Source organism: Lissotriton vulgaris, chromosome 5, assembly GCF_964263255.1.
Source record: "Lissotriton vulgaris chromosome 5, aLisVul1.2, whole genome shotgun sequence".
NCBI lineage: Eukaryota > Metazoa > Chordata > Amphibia > Caudata > Salamandridae > Lissotriton > Lissotriton vulgaris.
Genome location: NC_141693.1, coordinates 168,946,884 through 168,963,150, shown reverse-complemented (window position 1 = coordinate 168,963,150; position 16,267 = coordinate 168,946,884). Strand labels below are relative to the sequence as shown.

General features: G+C 43.7%; 1 pseudogene; it reads right to left on the bottom strand.

Annotated features, from left to right (window-relative positions):
• Positions 1-1,079: 1,079 nt before the first annotated feature.
• Positions 1,080-16,267, bottom strand: part of LOC147710414 (uncharacterized) — a 28,005-nt pseudogene continuing 12,817 nt past the window's right edge.

The window sequence follows — 16,267 nt, the reverse complement described above, 5'->3', positions numbered from 1 at the left end:
TGGACATTAAAAGATGCCTTAAATTTTACATCAACAGGACAGCCCCCTTTCACAGGTCCGATCAACTGTTCATTGCTATGGACGCATGCAAAGGGCGTCCTCTTACCAAGCCAACTATTGCACGTTGGATTTCTTCAGCCATTGCTTTCTGCCATCAGAAAGCCGGCAAGCCTCTTCAGTCTTCAGTGAGGGCTCATTCCACCAGGGCGATGTCATCCTCTACTGCCCTGTTTGCCGGTGTGCCGCTTCATCAGATCTGCAGAGCAGCAACGTGGTCCAGCAGGCACACGTTAACGAAACACTACTGCCTGGATGCCATCAACGAAGCAGATACCGCATTGGGACAGGCAGTGCTTCGCAATCTTTTTAACTAAGGTGAGCCTCTGTCTTCCCTCCTCCATTATGGTTTTATATTATTTCTGTTATTACTTGTATGACTATATTATTGTCTCATTGAGTCTTCTTCCATGCTTTTGCCTGGCTATTCGAGCCTTAGCGGCTACTACTGCTCACTATTCTATTCAAGCATGTGAATCTATCAAAGACACCCTAATACTGGAGAAGAGCAAGTGTTACTTACCTGTAAACAGGTGGTTCTCCAGTATTGGTGTCTTTCATAGATTCACATGCGACCCGCCCACCTCCCCTCAGAGGCTCCCTTCTCCTCTTAGACTCTTTTGTCACTTTTGTGCTACGCAAATCTGAGGGACTGAGGTCTGAGGAGAAGGTTCTGGAGGGGTGCTGGCACCTGATTGGCTGCAGTTTGGACTAACATAATGACAGGAATATGTTACAAGTGTTTTTTCTCTCTACCATGTATTCCTATGTAGAAATTATGGCTGGATATTTACTACCTTTTCTAGTATGTATTTTATGTGTTATGTTTTTACATACATATGTTATTAGTATTTTATTGCTATTTTATTTACCGTGGGACTCCCACTTCGACGTCGGGGAATATTCAAGCATGTGAATCTATGAAAGACACCAATACTGAGAACCACCTGGTTACAGGTAAGTAACACGTGTTCTTCAATTGGAGAGAGGGGAGCATGTAAAACACATGGATTAGATTTAGTTTACGGCTGCAAATTTGCTATTTCAGGGTTAGATTGGGCTACTCTAGACTCTTCCTCTAAAGTGATAGCATCTGTAACCACCTGCTGGGTTCCCTCCAGTCTTTCCTCTACGTTTACAGTCTCCTTGTTCATCAAGCTCATGGCCCCTGAGAAAAAATGTGTGATTGAGTTCAAGATAGGAGTAACGCTATCTTTAGAGGTGGCTTTCTCAGTAATTTTCTTTTTACCGATTGTTTTAGACCTTTGGCGGATAATATATAAGTTTAAACATGCACTTCATGACTCACAAAGCAAATATAAGGGTAGTGGCCCAGCCCGCCCTTGACTGGCTGCAGACGGGCCTGCTCATGGCCTGGCCAACGCACAGGCCTGGGCGTGCACCGCTTGCCCAGCGTGCAGCCCGCGATGCATGAGTTTGCGGGGAATGCTTAGAAGGGTAGTCCTGGCTTCCTTCAGGTGTGCCAGCAACATTGGAATGATGTCCTGCGCTGTGGACGTTTGCAGTTCCTTAAATGCACCTAGAAGATAGTGTCTGTCTCCCCTGCCACAGGGAATTCTGAGAAGGGCATGCCAACAAGAGAGGAATATGGCATGTGGCATAGTAACTTGCGGAGGATGTGGAAGCACTTTTTGAAAGTTAAACCGGCACCACCGCTACTGTCACAGTAGCATCGGCGGCAATCTCCTCTTCAGTGACTTCATTGTTGACAAGTAAAGTTTCATTATTGTCTACGGTACAGATTACTCTGTTTTCTAAAACATAGTCAAAAAACCATCTGTCAGGGCAGAACCTCTTGTCGACAGCAAATCTCTTGTTGAGAACGAACCCCTCGTCAATGGAAAACCTTGTTGACAGCAGACCTCTCGTCGGTGGCGAACACAACATCTATGACCTTATCGTCTACGGCAACCCTATTGTCATCCCCGACGGCTCATCGTTGACGAGGGCTATCCCGCAAATGATCATCCAGATCTGACAGTAAAGAAGGATGGAAAAATCCATTTTCACCAAAAGATAAAGCATAAGATTTTAACTTCATTTTTAACATCACCAAGTCGAGTGCATTCTATGTTGCCTTCACATCTTTTAGATGATGAAGACTCTGAGGATGACGGCCTCTTCCGTACAATTATTTTATGTGCTTCAAGAGAAAATTCTCTTCATCAAGATTTTTGAGTGTACAAAAATCTCTATAAACATAGTTTTCCCAGTGTAGTGTGTAGGAGAGGCGGGTCTGCTTCCTATGGCCACCCCCACTTTTTGCTCTGATACACTGGTTTCTCGACTTTAGTGTGGCTGTGGGCCTGCTAATCAGACCCACAGCCCATCTGTTCTCTCTCTAAATTCATACCATGTACTTTGGGTACATACCTAATTGGGTATTGGGTCACCTTTGTGAGCCCCTGTATAGGGTACCATAGGTACCCAGGGCATAGGTGCATCCAAGGCCTACCAGGGGCTGCAGCATGTATTATGCCAATCCTGGCTGGCCATCCAAATTGACACAACTGGCTGATCACTCCGCTGGGGCAAGGTTGTGAAATCACCCCTTGCTTAGGTATAGTATCCCTATACTACCATTACATATAGACACATATATACCTATAAATCAATCCTATGGCAGGCCTTGACAATCCTGAAGGCAGAGTGCTTGGTTTTATGTGAGATGGTGCTCTAGCATGAGCTGAGCCTGTCTGCAGCTTTCGGAACCACGTCCTTATAGCTGTTCTATGATATAGCCATACCATATACTCTTAAGTGCATTATAATCCTCGCGGTTAATGCTAACTTTGGTTTGGCTTTATCAAAACATGTTGTGTAAGGTGTCATACGCTTTAGACTACTACCCCCCCCCCCCCCCCCTCCCCTGCCAGTCCTGGCGGCGGGGGTAGCATTCCACCCTTCTAGAAGGAGAAGACATGTAGTTGTAGCCTTACCCGGTTAAAGTTAAACAGAGCCTCAGCATCACAAAATGGTTGCTGCTGCCACAGACAGGGGTCTGACCTCCTGCTGCTGGACGAAACTCCAGCAAGGGAGGCCTGGACAATAGGTTTCCTGCCTTGGGGGGTGCTAGCACCTCCCCAGACAGGCTATAGTGTGTTGGGGCAGGGTGGGTTGAATGAAATGAGACACTGCCAGGGGCACACAAGGTGCTCCATGCATAGCCCGGTTCAAACCAGTTTCTTGGGCACTCCAGCCCCAGCTCTGGTGCGAAACTGGACAAACCCCCTTCCCAGGTTCCACCCATAGGAGGGACCTAGCAGGTTATCTAGCCCCTTAGATTGGTATAAAGCTAGGAGCTGAGTCTAGAGACTTTAGATTATCCTGAACTGAAACTCTGAAATGAAACTCTGGACCTTCGACATTCTACTGCAACTAGATGACGGAAGAATCTCCCTTGTGGTCAAGGAGGGATCACCCTGTGCAAACAGGCACCATAAGTGACTTGCCGGTTTCCTTTGTCGACGCTCCCGCCGGAGCCCGAAGACTTAGCAACGCAGCCTCTGGACTTCCAGATTTCTCGGACCCGACCCACATCCACAGCAAAGCTGAGACCCGTGGCGGACACGAGAGACGTGGGACCGGACTACCTGCAGTACCTGCTTTTTGCTAACTGTGCAGCTTCTGAGGCATCCTCGAAGTTGTGCTTTGGGACTTGAGAAGCCCCAACCCCGAGCCGTAAGTGCACTGAAGCTCAGCCATCCACACTCCACGAGTGCCGCGAGGGGCCTGCGCCTGTATTTCTCGACGCGTCTTCGCGGTTACCAGCCCGTTGGCTAGTGGCCCTCCTGAAGACATCTTTGTAAATCAACACCGCTTGCCTGGTTGCTCCGGGCTTGCTCCTGCTTTCCTGTGAAGGGGAAGCTCCCCAGACCTTGCTGGTCTGAACAGAAGCCGATCTTCCCTTCCTGCTTGGGTTGCCTTTGCCAAGGTTTGTTGACTCCAATCCGGAAGCCGACACCGCCAACAGCGAGACCTTTGTGGGGCAGTCCGTATCCAGCTCCTGGTCGTCGTCGACGCCTCCTGGTCCACGTGGCTGCAGAGACAAGCTTCACTTCTTCACCTGTTTCCAGCTCGACATCGCCTGGTTCCTTCCTGGTCACTGGCTAGTGACCCAGACTCTGTCCCCTCTGCTTTCAGGTTCTTCACTGCTCTGATCCACCCTTGGATCCAACCGGACATCCTCCTCTTGGTCGCCTGCAGCATCTTTGTGCAGCTCTCCATAGGATTCGACGACGAAACCCGACACGAAAGAACACCCAGCTTCCCTGGGTGAGGTAACTCGAGTACTCCGGTGCTCCCGTGGGTAATAACTATCCAAGTATCCTAGTTTAACTGGGTTTTTGCGTAGTCCATCCTGAAGTGCCCGAAATCAACTACTTTGCAAACTTTACGTTCCCATTGAAAGTCTATGAGAACCCGCGTGTGTGTTTAGACACTGCACACGCATCCTGTGGGACTCCTACTTCCTAACCTGTAGTTGTTCAGTGTAGTCCCAGCGATTCCCTAGGCCCTAGGCCTATTCACTTTTCCTGAAGTGGTTCTTATACCACTTACTAGTATATGGTTCGTGAAACCCCTAGGGCAGAATTGTATTTGTGCAACGTATAGTATGCTTATTGAGTCACTTGTGCGGTATCTCGAACTCTGAACTCATAAAGAGTGCAGAGGGGTTGTGTTAGTAATAAATACATATATATTTGATATATACCTTGTGTGGTGTCCTTTCATTTGGTATTCAAGGGGTTATTATTGGTAAAACAATTGGCTTCACATGCTCTCTGAAGTATTAGCCTAAGACTGCTTTGTCCATGCTACCACCAGGATAGCTGTTCTGTAAGGTTGACTTTACAACCATCACCATAAGGGTTGTTTGGACTGATACAGGCTGCCCACTAGAATAGCGGACATCACATATCAGGCCAACTTCTCACATAGTGGCATAGTACAAAACACTTGCCATCTCTTTTACTCAGTCACACCTTCTAGGGGCCCTTGATATATGGGCTAGTGACCTCTGCAGTTTCTATTTTTAAAGGTCTTAGGCTTTACATAGCAAGTTCACTGCTTATCTATTGTCCTAAATTTAACCAACTGTTAGAAATGGGATTTTTGTAGGCTAGGACGTGGGCCAAAGCCAGGCAAAAACCACTACTCTAGTTAGGATAAGGGAGTTACTCTTCTAAAATAACCAGTGCCCTCACCCTTGGTAGTTTGGCACGAGCAGCCAGGCTTATCTTAGAGGCAGTGTGTAAAGCATTTGCACATAACCAACAGTAATGCAGTGAACGCACTACGAAAGGACACCACACCAGTTTAGAAAAATATCCATTATTTTTATATAACTAAGACAAGATCAAAAACGATAAAAATCCACACTACTATACTTAAAAGTTCACAGTTCCATAAATACGCTCCGTCCGGGCTACCAAGGCATTATGAACAACAAAATCCAACAGTTCTGGCTGGTCGTGTGGTCGCGGGCCAGCTACAGTGTCACGAAGACCCGCAAAGCAGTACCTGTGAGAAATGAAGGGCGTGTAGGCTTTTGAAGCCACTCGCGTTGTGGGTCAAGCTTCTCTCTGGTGGAATCAGGAGCGCTGGCGCCGGCAGGCGTCGGGTGCTGCGGTGCGGCATGTGGTACCCCCAGGTTGCGGCTCGGTGGCGGCATCCGAAGACGTCTTCAGTGAGACCAGGGTCACGGTGATAGCAGGTCACGGTGCAAGCAGCAGCATCTTCGTTGCTGAAGTGCTGTCGTCGGCTGACGAACGGGAGTCGATGGCACCGGCGTCGGTAGGCCAAGGCTGCGGTGCGGGATGAGGGCGCTGCGTCGTGTGACTAACGAGCGGTGCCCTCGAACCACGGTGCAAGCAGCGGCGTAGACTTTGGCGTGGAGCGGCGGCATCAGGGAGGCCAAGGCGTCCTCGTGAAGCCAGGCGGTGCAGAGTGCGGTGCCCACAGGTCGCGGTGTGAGCAGTGGCTTGGTGGCGGCGTCAACAGGCGTCGTCCGTGAGACCAGATCCGCATAGCGGCTGTGCTCTCTGCTTTGCCAAAACTTCGGCCTGTGGCGAGGCAGTGCGGAGTGCGGTGCCTACAGGTCGCGGTGCAAGCGGTGCCTCGGTGGCGGCGTAAACAGGCGTCTTCGGTGAGACCAAAAGTGCGGCGGTGCCCTCTGCGGTGCCTTCAGGACACGAAGTTGGCGTTAGCATCATAGACGTCATCGAGTTACTTTTCCTCTGTTTGTAGCACGAAGCACACAGTCCCCCGGTGCTGCAGGCAGAGGAGCTTTAAGACTTTGTGGTTCCTGAGACTTCATAATCAGGGGGCAAGCTCTACCTCAAGCTCTTGGAGAGACTCACAAATTAGGTTGCAGAAAGTCCAGTCCAGGCCTTTCACTGCCCAAGACAGAAACAGCCACTGCAGGTCATCCCAGCAAAGCACCCAACAAAGCAGTTGTTCCTTTTCGCAGCTTCTCCAGCTCTTCTTCTTGGCAGTATTCTTGTTCCAGATGAGTTCTAAAGTTTAGGGGTCCGGGACCCAGTATGTATGTCCAAAAATCCTTTGATCTTTCAGGCAGAGGGTGTCTGTGCCCGGCCAGAACAAGTTGGGCCTTCTCTGGTATGAATTCCTGGCAGGAGGTGGAGACGAAATTTGTCAGAGGCAGACCAGGCCCTTTTAGGTGCAATGAAATCCCCCTTCCCCCATCGTGGCCCAGGCCTATTCCACCCTTTCCTTAAATACCTAGACTATCTGGAGCCCCTCCGGCTCCCCAGCCCCAGTCATCCAAAACCCAGACAGGCAAACCACATTCTAACAGAGGCACACGGGATGACTGAGCAAAAAAATACCCACTTTCTAAAAGTGGTATTTTCAAAGGCAGAATGTAAAAATCACCTTCCCTAAAAGATGCATCTTTAGATTCTGATTTCAGGCATACCAAATTTTATTTTGTTACTGAATTCCCTGGGCCAGTTACGTTTATAAGATGTTATAAACAAACCTTCTATTCTGTCCTATGGGGAACTGGTAGCCTTGCAATAGTGAAAAACGAAATTGGCTGTAATTCACTATTAGGACATGCCACACACACCATGTCCTACCTTTCACATACACTGCACCCTGCCCACAGGGGTACCTTGGGCCTACCTTAGGGATGCCTGACATGTAAGAAAAGGGAAGGTTGAGACTGGCAAGTGTGTGCACTTGGCCAAGTTGACATGGCAGTTACAAACTGCGTGCTGACTCTGCAATGGCAGGTCTGGGGTACCCTTTCAGGGCTATTTACGTGGGTGGCATAATCAGTGCTGCAGGCCCACGAGTAGCATTTGATTCACAGGCCCTGGCACACTCAGTGCACTTTACTAGGGACTAAAAGGTAAATCAAATATCTTATCATGGAAACAACAATCCATAGCACAATTTACACAGAGCACCTGCCCTTTACCACTGATTAGCAGTGCGAAAAGTGTGCTGAAATGTTACGCCAGCAAAAATTGAGTCAAAACCGGACGGTCAGAAAGCAAAAAAAGTCAGGAGAAACATGCCAAACTATGCCAAGTCTAACACCAACATACTTAGCTGGCCACCCTCTTGCTTGACTATTCCCCAATCCTACTTAATGCAACTAATTTATTTTGACACCTGCCCGAAAAGAAATACATATTAGGAGCTTATTTCTGGTTTAGTGTCTTGAGTAGACTGCATTTTGATGCCTACATCTATGTGCTTCCCTCTTACTTCATTCCTCAAGAATGTTGTTCATACAAGCTCCTACATGCCAATGAAAGTGGGGTGACTCTTGCCTTAAATGTTTTGACACTTCACAAATACCAGAGGCCCAAATCCAACAAAACTGAAATCACAAAAAGTTTAACATATATTGCCAAACTTCAAAACTCCAGAGATGCGCTCTTGAATGGTGCTGCAGCAAATCAAAGCTCACACAGCCAACCCCATTCACACACGGCTTAAAAAATCTTTTTCTATAAATTACTACTAAACATCACAGCGTAAGTAGCACTGTGACTTACAAAATAACAATGTAAGTACCACTGTGACTTACAAAATCACAGTGGCAGTAGCAAGTCTTAAATCTTTTCAGTTTAGTGGTAATCATCCTCTCATAGCCACCTACCTATACACTATCAGTTCAAGCACACCATAATCATCTCCTTGAGTAAGATGAACATACAGCTGACCTAATCCTCCTGATAAACTTTAGACCTATTGCTGGATCCCTTTGCTCCCAATAGAATCCTAAACTTAGCTGCTGGAATGTGGAGTGACTATTAGTCTGATTTCTACCTTGGCTCTTCCCCACATAACCACCATACCCAAACAGAACTTTACAGCATATTCCTCTGTGTATAAGCATTTATTTTCATTATAGATATGTACCTATCTTTGTGTATTACTTTGTATAAACATGTAGAATAATTATGTTACTATACATACATAAATAATTAATAAATACATAAATAAAAATCATCTTTGGTCTTAATGTACTTACTTCCATTGTGCATCTATGTACCTTCCATGTACTTGGATCTGTGTGTCTGTTACCTTTCTCCTGAAAAAGCATATCCAATGCACTACCCTATTTTTCATCCTGTACCTCTATCAATATCTTTCATCTATATATACTTACCTCCTTTATGCATCTATATACTTTCAATGTACTTATGGTTCTATATATTTATCACTTTCTTCTAATTTAGCATTTCAAATGTACTACCCTATTTCTCAGCCTTTACTTCTCTCAATATATCCTCTGGCAAGTGCCTTCTGACTCATCTCAAACTTCTTTCTACTACTCTTTCCAATGCACTACCCTATCTCTCACCCTATACATCTATCAATATATCCTCTACATCCACTCTCTCATTTATCCCAAACCCCATACCACTACTATGATTTCCAAAATAACCCTTTCTAGACTCTCTCCTAGTCTACCCCTCCTTGCATCATCTGACACCTCTTTTTTACTATACCGATCCCCCAAAACAAACCTTTATAAACTCTCCCCTCTGACTCTTCCCCTTAAAAACCCCTTTTTACTCATCCAAAAGCCTCATCCTACTCCTAAAAATAACAGACTACCATGTTCACTTCTCAATTTCCATATTCCACTATACTAATTCACCACTAATCCTTTATGGGTTCCAGAGTAGTGTGCTACTCGCCAATGCAGCGTTTCAACACTCCATCAGGGTTACCAGCGCTATATAAATGCAAACCTTTTTCCCTTTTCTACCCCTCCCCAACTCTTCTCAATCCAAATAACTGACTAACATATCCACCACTCAAATTACTTTCATGTTTCGCCATACTAATTCAACAGTAAACCTTATGGGTTCCAGAGTAGCGTGCTACTCGCCAATAAAGCACTTCAAAACCCCATCAAGGGGTAGCAAACGCTATATAAATACAAACCTCTTTCCCTCTTCTATCCCGCAACCTACCCTTCTTTATCCAAATAACTGAATAACATATCCACCGATCATACTTCACCATACTAATTTTCAACACTAATCCTTTATGGGTTCCGAAGTAGCGTCCTACTCAACAGAAAAGCGCTTCAACACCCATCAGGGGTAACAGGTGCTACGTGAATGCAAACCATTCTTCCCTTGTATCCCTCAGCTACCCTTCTCACTCCAAATAACTGCCTAATATCCACCACTCAAATTACTTTCATATTTCACCATACTAATTCAGCACTAATCATTTATGGGTTTTCGGAGTAGTGTGCTTCAACACCCCATCAGGGGTAACAAGCGCTATATAAATACAAACTTTCTTTTTCTTCTTCTATCCTTCTGCTATCCTTCCGAGTCCAAATATCTGACTAACCTATCCACCACTTAAAATTTACTTACATGTTTCACTATACTAATTCAAGTCAAGTCAAGTCAATAATCTTTATTTTGGTTATAAAAAAACCATAAAAGATATACATGCAGTAAAAACAATCAAATTTTCACAGCCCGCTCCCATCTTTTCCAACATACATATATCCGCTCTATGATGCCCAATAAAGGTTATTGCAAGTTTTAAAAATAATAAATACAAGATAAATTCTAAAAACATTAAAAGGCAGGTATTTTGGGCGTAGTTTATAATATTTTCAATTCATTTAAACCAACTACTAAAAAAAAAAAAGTATTTACATTAAGGGCCAGATGTAGGTAAATTAGATTTACCGATTTTTAATTACCGAATTTTACCGATTCGGTAATTAAAAATCGGTAAATCTAAAGGGTGGATATGTAGGTATTTCCAGATGTGGAAATACCGAATCTGTAACAATCGGTATTTACCGATTCTGTAAATACAGAATCGGTATTTCCCTTTGATTCCTTTGGGCTTTGAAGCCCATAGGAATCAATGGGAAATACCGATTCTGTATTTACAGAATCGGTAAATAGCGAATTTTGCAAGGGTGCAGGGGGTGTCACTTTGACACCTTCTGGCACCCCACAAATAGGCATGTGCGCCATGTGGCACACAGACATGCCCTAAGGGCATGTCTGTCTGTCACATGGCTAGGTGTACATGCACACATGTGCATGCACACCTGAATTCGGTATTTTACCACACAATAGGATTGTGTGGTAAAATACCGATTTTGTAGGGCCTTTGGGACTCAGAAGAGTCCCACCTACATCTGAGATTTACCGAATCGGTAAAAATACAGATTCGGTATTTTACAGATTCGGTAAATTTACCGAATCGGTAAATTTACCGATTCTGTAACATTGTGCCCCTACATGCCAATTCTTGAATACCGGTCGGTAACGGCCGAAAATACCGATTTTCGGCCGTTACCGACCGACCTACATCTGGCCCTAAGTGCCATAACATTCATAAATCATTGCGTAACTTTTAGAACTTGTTTGGACTTATCTACAGATTATACTACAGGTCCCTATAGCTTCAAGCCCCCTCTTCTCCTTACTAGGTACAGAGAAAAAAGATATCTACTTATACTAAAAACAATTGGTTGGGTGGTTTCAGTTTTAAGTATTCTTTCTGCCTCGCTAAAGCGTCTAAAGCCCAAAAGACGACAAATAGGCTTTATCCATTTTCTTCTTGGACGGGTATAAGCTGGGCAGAAGAATAATACATGGGCCTCATCTTCTTTTACACCAGTGCTACAAAGTTAACAACTGGTCACATCATCATTCCCTGCGTTACACTTCCAGTTAGTAGTATTTTCTTTAATCTGCAATATACCATAACGGAATTTTAAGTACAGAGATTTTGCGTGGCAGGGTAAAATTTCATCCATGAAAGGCTTGAATCTACTGTCAGTTTTCTTTGCAAGAAACCTCAATGATAAAGAGCCTAACTTAGAGTTTTTTAAGTGGGAATTTGAAACAAACTCCCAATAACTTGATTTCAACTCCTTTTTGTAGCTCAAAGTTAAGCTTTTGGGATCTTCCCAGTAGAGTTTCAAACCCAGCTTGGATAACCAACCCTCAACATGAGTCAACCATGGCAGCCTTATGTTGTTTTTTATTCTTAGAATTTCTTTTAGTGCATCTCTGTAATCAGCTAATTCATCAGTAGACCACACGCGGACCCAAAACATTAAAGGCCGTAGGGACGCGAGGTCATCAGTACGATGAGCGCCTAAGTCCAATATAAGGGAAAGTAATGGTGTATGCCGGGGGATACCTAATAATTTCCTAACAAATTTGTTTTCTTGTAGCCTAAAGGCATCTTTTGCTGCGTAACCCCAGAATTCTGCCCCGTAAAGATATGCAGATTGTACCTCAAATTTGTATAACTCCAAGGCTGGAGACACTGCTTTGGAGTGGCTATTCTTATGCCGTTTAGCTATTGGGACCAAGTTCTGAATAAGAGTGTTTTTACTTTTATCTAATTGCGATTTCCAGTCCAATTTAGGACCTAAAGTTATGCCTAAATAGTTAACATTTTGCAGGTGTTCGATCCTGTCAATGTTCACAGTCAAGGTTTTTTAAAAAGTTCTATGGGGGTTAACCGCCATGTATTTGGTTTTCGACGAGTTAATCTTCAAACCCTTGGTTTTGCAGTAAAATCTGAAAGAATTAAGTACGTTTTGCAGGCCTTTGGGTGTCTGCGATAATAAAATAGTATCGTCTGCGAACAGGAGGGCAGGGACATGGGCCCCACCCAACTTGGGAGTATAATGTTCGCAGCCCAAGAGGGAGTCTGGTATGTCATTCACATATAAAGAGAAAAAAAGTTGAGCTCAGTACACATCCCTGCCTTACTCCCCTGTTCACATTGATGCTGTCTGTCAGTTCTCCATTTGAACCCCCCATCTCACCCTAGCATAGTTGGCCTCATGGAGCCTAACAATCTGTCCCAATAATTCCCCAGGGACGCCCTGGTCCCTTAGTCTCATCCATAGCGCCCCCCCTAGGGACCAAATCAAAAGCTGCCCTGAGGTCAACAAAGGCAATATAGAAGTGTGCCTTTTTTATTTTAATGTGCTTCCAGATAATGCAAAGGAACCTGAACACCTGGTTGATCGTGCTGATTTTTTCTCTAAAACCTGCTTGAAATTTAGTGAAAACTCTATTTTCTTCAATCCAGGAACCTAACTTAGTTAAAATTTGCCTAGCAAATACCTTTTGTAGGACATCAATTAAGCTTATTGGTCTGTAATGGGCTGGGTTCATGCGGTCGCCCTTCTTAAAAATGGCTACTATCTCTGCGCCCTGCCATGAATCGGGAATGGGGGCGCCCTTTGCAATAGCGTTTGACAAGCAATTAATATACGGGGCCCATATCATGTTCGCATGTTTCCACAGGTCCCCGGGCATCCGATCGGGCCCGGGAGCCTTCCCTGATTTAATTGCGTTAATAGCTTCCACAGTTTCCATCAAGGTAAAAATTAAAGGATTCTCACTTAAGTTATCAGCTGGGGAATCATTACCCGGGGCACCTCACTATTGACGGGAGCATATAAATCTGAAAAATGTGAAACCCAAATTTTGGCATCTAGGTGCAAATCCCTTCGACTGGTCCCAGTCCTGTTACCCTTTGCAATCAGATGCCAAAACATGGCCTGATCATTAGTTTTACATGTGTCAAGTAACTCGGACCAGATGTGCTCATCCCAGCATTTCTTTGCTTTAGATATTACAACCTTGTAGCTTCTCCTTTTCTCCCTTAGAACTAGGACATCATCTCTTTTCACTGCCGCAATAAGTTCCCTTTTAGCGTTGCGGCATTCCTTACTAAACCACGGATCACCTTTAGGTGTTATCTCTAATTGGCTCTTTTTCTGGGGTTTGGGGATTTTAGTTAATATTTGAGTAAGTCCTTTTACCATATTACGGTGAATCTGCATAATAGGAATTTTTTCTACTGGAAGATTGACATATGGTGATACTAATTCTACATATGTATGTCTGCCACATCGCACTGTTGGAAAAGCAAAAAAAATGCCTTTTCAAAGGTTTTCATTATTTACCACCAACTTGTAGTTGGTGGTAAATAACGAATTCTTAACTGAGGAATGCACCAACTTGAGTGCTCCCTACATCCTGGATTCAGTAATTTACCGAATCGGTATGTTAAGAATTCGGTATTTTACCGAATCCTTAAATTACCGATTCGGTAAAATACTGAATCCTAAAAAAATGCCACCTACATCTAACAAGCCCAATACCGGTCGGTAACGGCCAAAATTCGGTAATTTCGTCCGTTACCGACCGGTATTGGGCGACCTACATCTGGCCCTTAGAGGCCATAGCTCCTCTCACAGAGTGCGCTCCAAATAAGTTTGTATCAATGCCTGCCTCTGACATTTCATACCGGAGCAACCTGGCAATAGTAGTAGAGGTAACATGCTTAAAAGGTTTTTGTAAAGCAATTAGCAACCTTGAACAACCTACTGGTCTGATAGACTGAGTTCATTCCTCATACACCTTGAGACATTTCACCACACAGAATTTATCATTCATTTATTTTATTTTTTTTATTTTTGATAAAGATGGTACATAGATGGACAAATTTCAGCAATTATTACATACATGATAAGAATTTGATTAATATTTGATATATTTACATACATTTTTAATTACATCTTGTTAGCGGGAACGAGAAAAATAAATAGATAAATAGGGTTAGAAATCAGTTTCAATTAATTGGAGACGAACAAAATTTTTTATCCATTTCTATCTATTCTCCAATTAGTTACAGGAGCCCATAGGCGAATACCCTCCTTACGCTGCCTCATGCCTTTATATTCATAGAGGCAGGATTCTATGTTATGAATTCCTAGAAATCTCGAGAGCCACATCTGAAAGGATGGAGGGTTCGTATCTTTCCACGCCGCAGAAATTAAAATTCTAAGTACTGCTACAGATAAAAACATTAGATCTCTTTCCGCCTCGCTTAAACACAACTTAGAGTCTGTACCCAGTAAAATTAAGGTAGGGGATAAGTCGATGGACTGACCTAGCAGCCCCTCCATAAATTTAATTATTTCTTTTTTAACATTTTCCAACTGATTGCAGGAAGAAAACATATGTATAATGTCAGCATGACTTTCATTACATCTGGGACAATTATCATTCTCGCTTAGACCCCAGGCGAATATCTTCGCGGGTGTATGGTAAAGATTAAAAATAGTCTTGTAGTGTTGTGCGCGAAGGTTTGATGCCCGGAATATTTTTTTATTCAATACAAGCGCAAGATCCAGATCGACATCAGAATCTCCTAATTTTGTCGCCCAGTTAGACTCAACCTTCTCAATATCATCCGGGATTTGGTCCAATAAGCAATTATATAAAATCTTAATCTTCCTACAGCCTCTATTTAATAACTCAATCAGTGGAAAATCCGCTGTATGTGAAGTCTGTGGCCTGACTGCCTTAATTGCCCTGGTAACTTGACCATACACCAGCCATTGACTGTCTGGAATACCAAATCTTTCCTGCAGCATTTCGAACCCCAGAATTTCACCTTCTTCCATTAAATCTCCCAAGGATCTAAGCCCCAGCCTTTTCCACATCAGCAAATTATTATCATTTTTTAGTTGAGGAAAGAGAGATGAATTATACAGTTGCAAAAAGGAGTTGATTTTCGGGATATTAAACATTTTCATAATTGCTTTCCAAACCTTCCATGCGCCAATCAGTGTCTTCAATCTTGTTTTTTTATAGAAGCTTCGTTCCAATTCACACTGAAATACATTTACAGTCTTTTCACCCAATAACATCCTATATATCTGGGGCGGACATTGTTGATCTACAAACCCAGGTGTTATATCAGGTACAGATGTAGATTGAAATAGAGTAGTCATTTGGGTTAGCAAGCAGGCCCAATGATATAACTTTAGATTCGGCAATCCCATCCCACCCCTTTCTCTGGGCAGTGCCATTAAGTTTGTAGATCGCCTTACCCTTCCATATTGCCATACAAATCTGATAAACATAGATTCAAGATGTTTCATGATCCTGTCCTCTATTGCTAAAGGGATAGCCCGAAATAAGTAGAGAACTCTAGGGAACATAGACATTTTAACTGCATTTACCCTTCCTATTAATGAGAGGTGTAGCACATCTATTCTTTTTAATTCCTTCTCAATATCCTTAATAAGTGGCAGATAATTCTCACTTACAATTTTCTCAACATTGGCATTAATTTTAACCCCTAAATATACGGCAGAGTCGACGAATCTATAGTCAGTTTTGGCTATATTTTTAGAGCAAATAACCTGCGTTTTTGTTTCATTTAGAAGATAGCCTGACTCTTCACCAAACAGTTTAGCCATCTGAATTAGAATAGGAAGAGTTTGTTGTGGATTATTTGTTAACACTGCAAGATCGTCAGCGTAGGCCAGTATTTTACTTGAATAACCATTGCATATCACTGGAGCTATCTCTGGGCAGTCAAGAATACACTGTATAAGGGGGTCAATATACAGCGCGAATAGAATAGGGGAACAGGGACAGCCTTGCCGAGTCCCTCTTTTTATATGTATAACCCCTGATTTCTCGCCCATTGCTGTTACCTTAGCTGTTGGTTCTACATACATAGCTTTAAGGGCCCCTATAATATTGGGACCAAATCCCCTCGCCTCTAAAATAGCCCAGAGAAAGCTCCAGTCCACACGATCAAACGCCTTCTCTGCGTCGAGCAGGATCATAGCGACATCCCCCCCCCATGGCAGCCTGGGCATCAA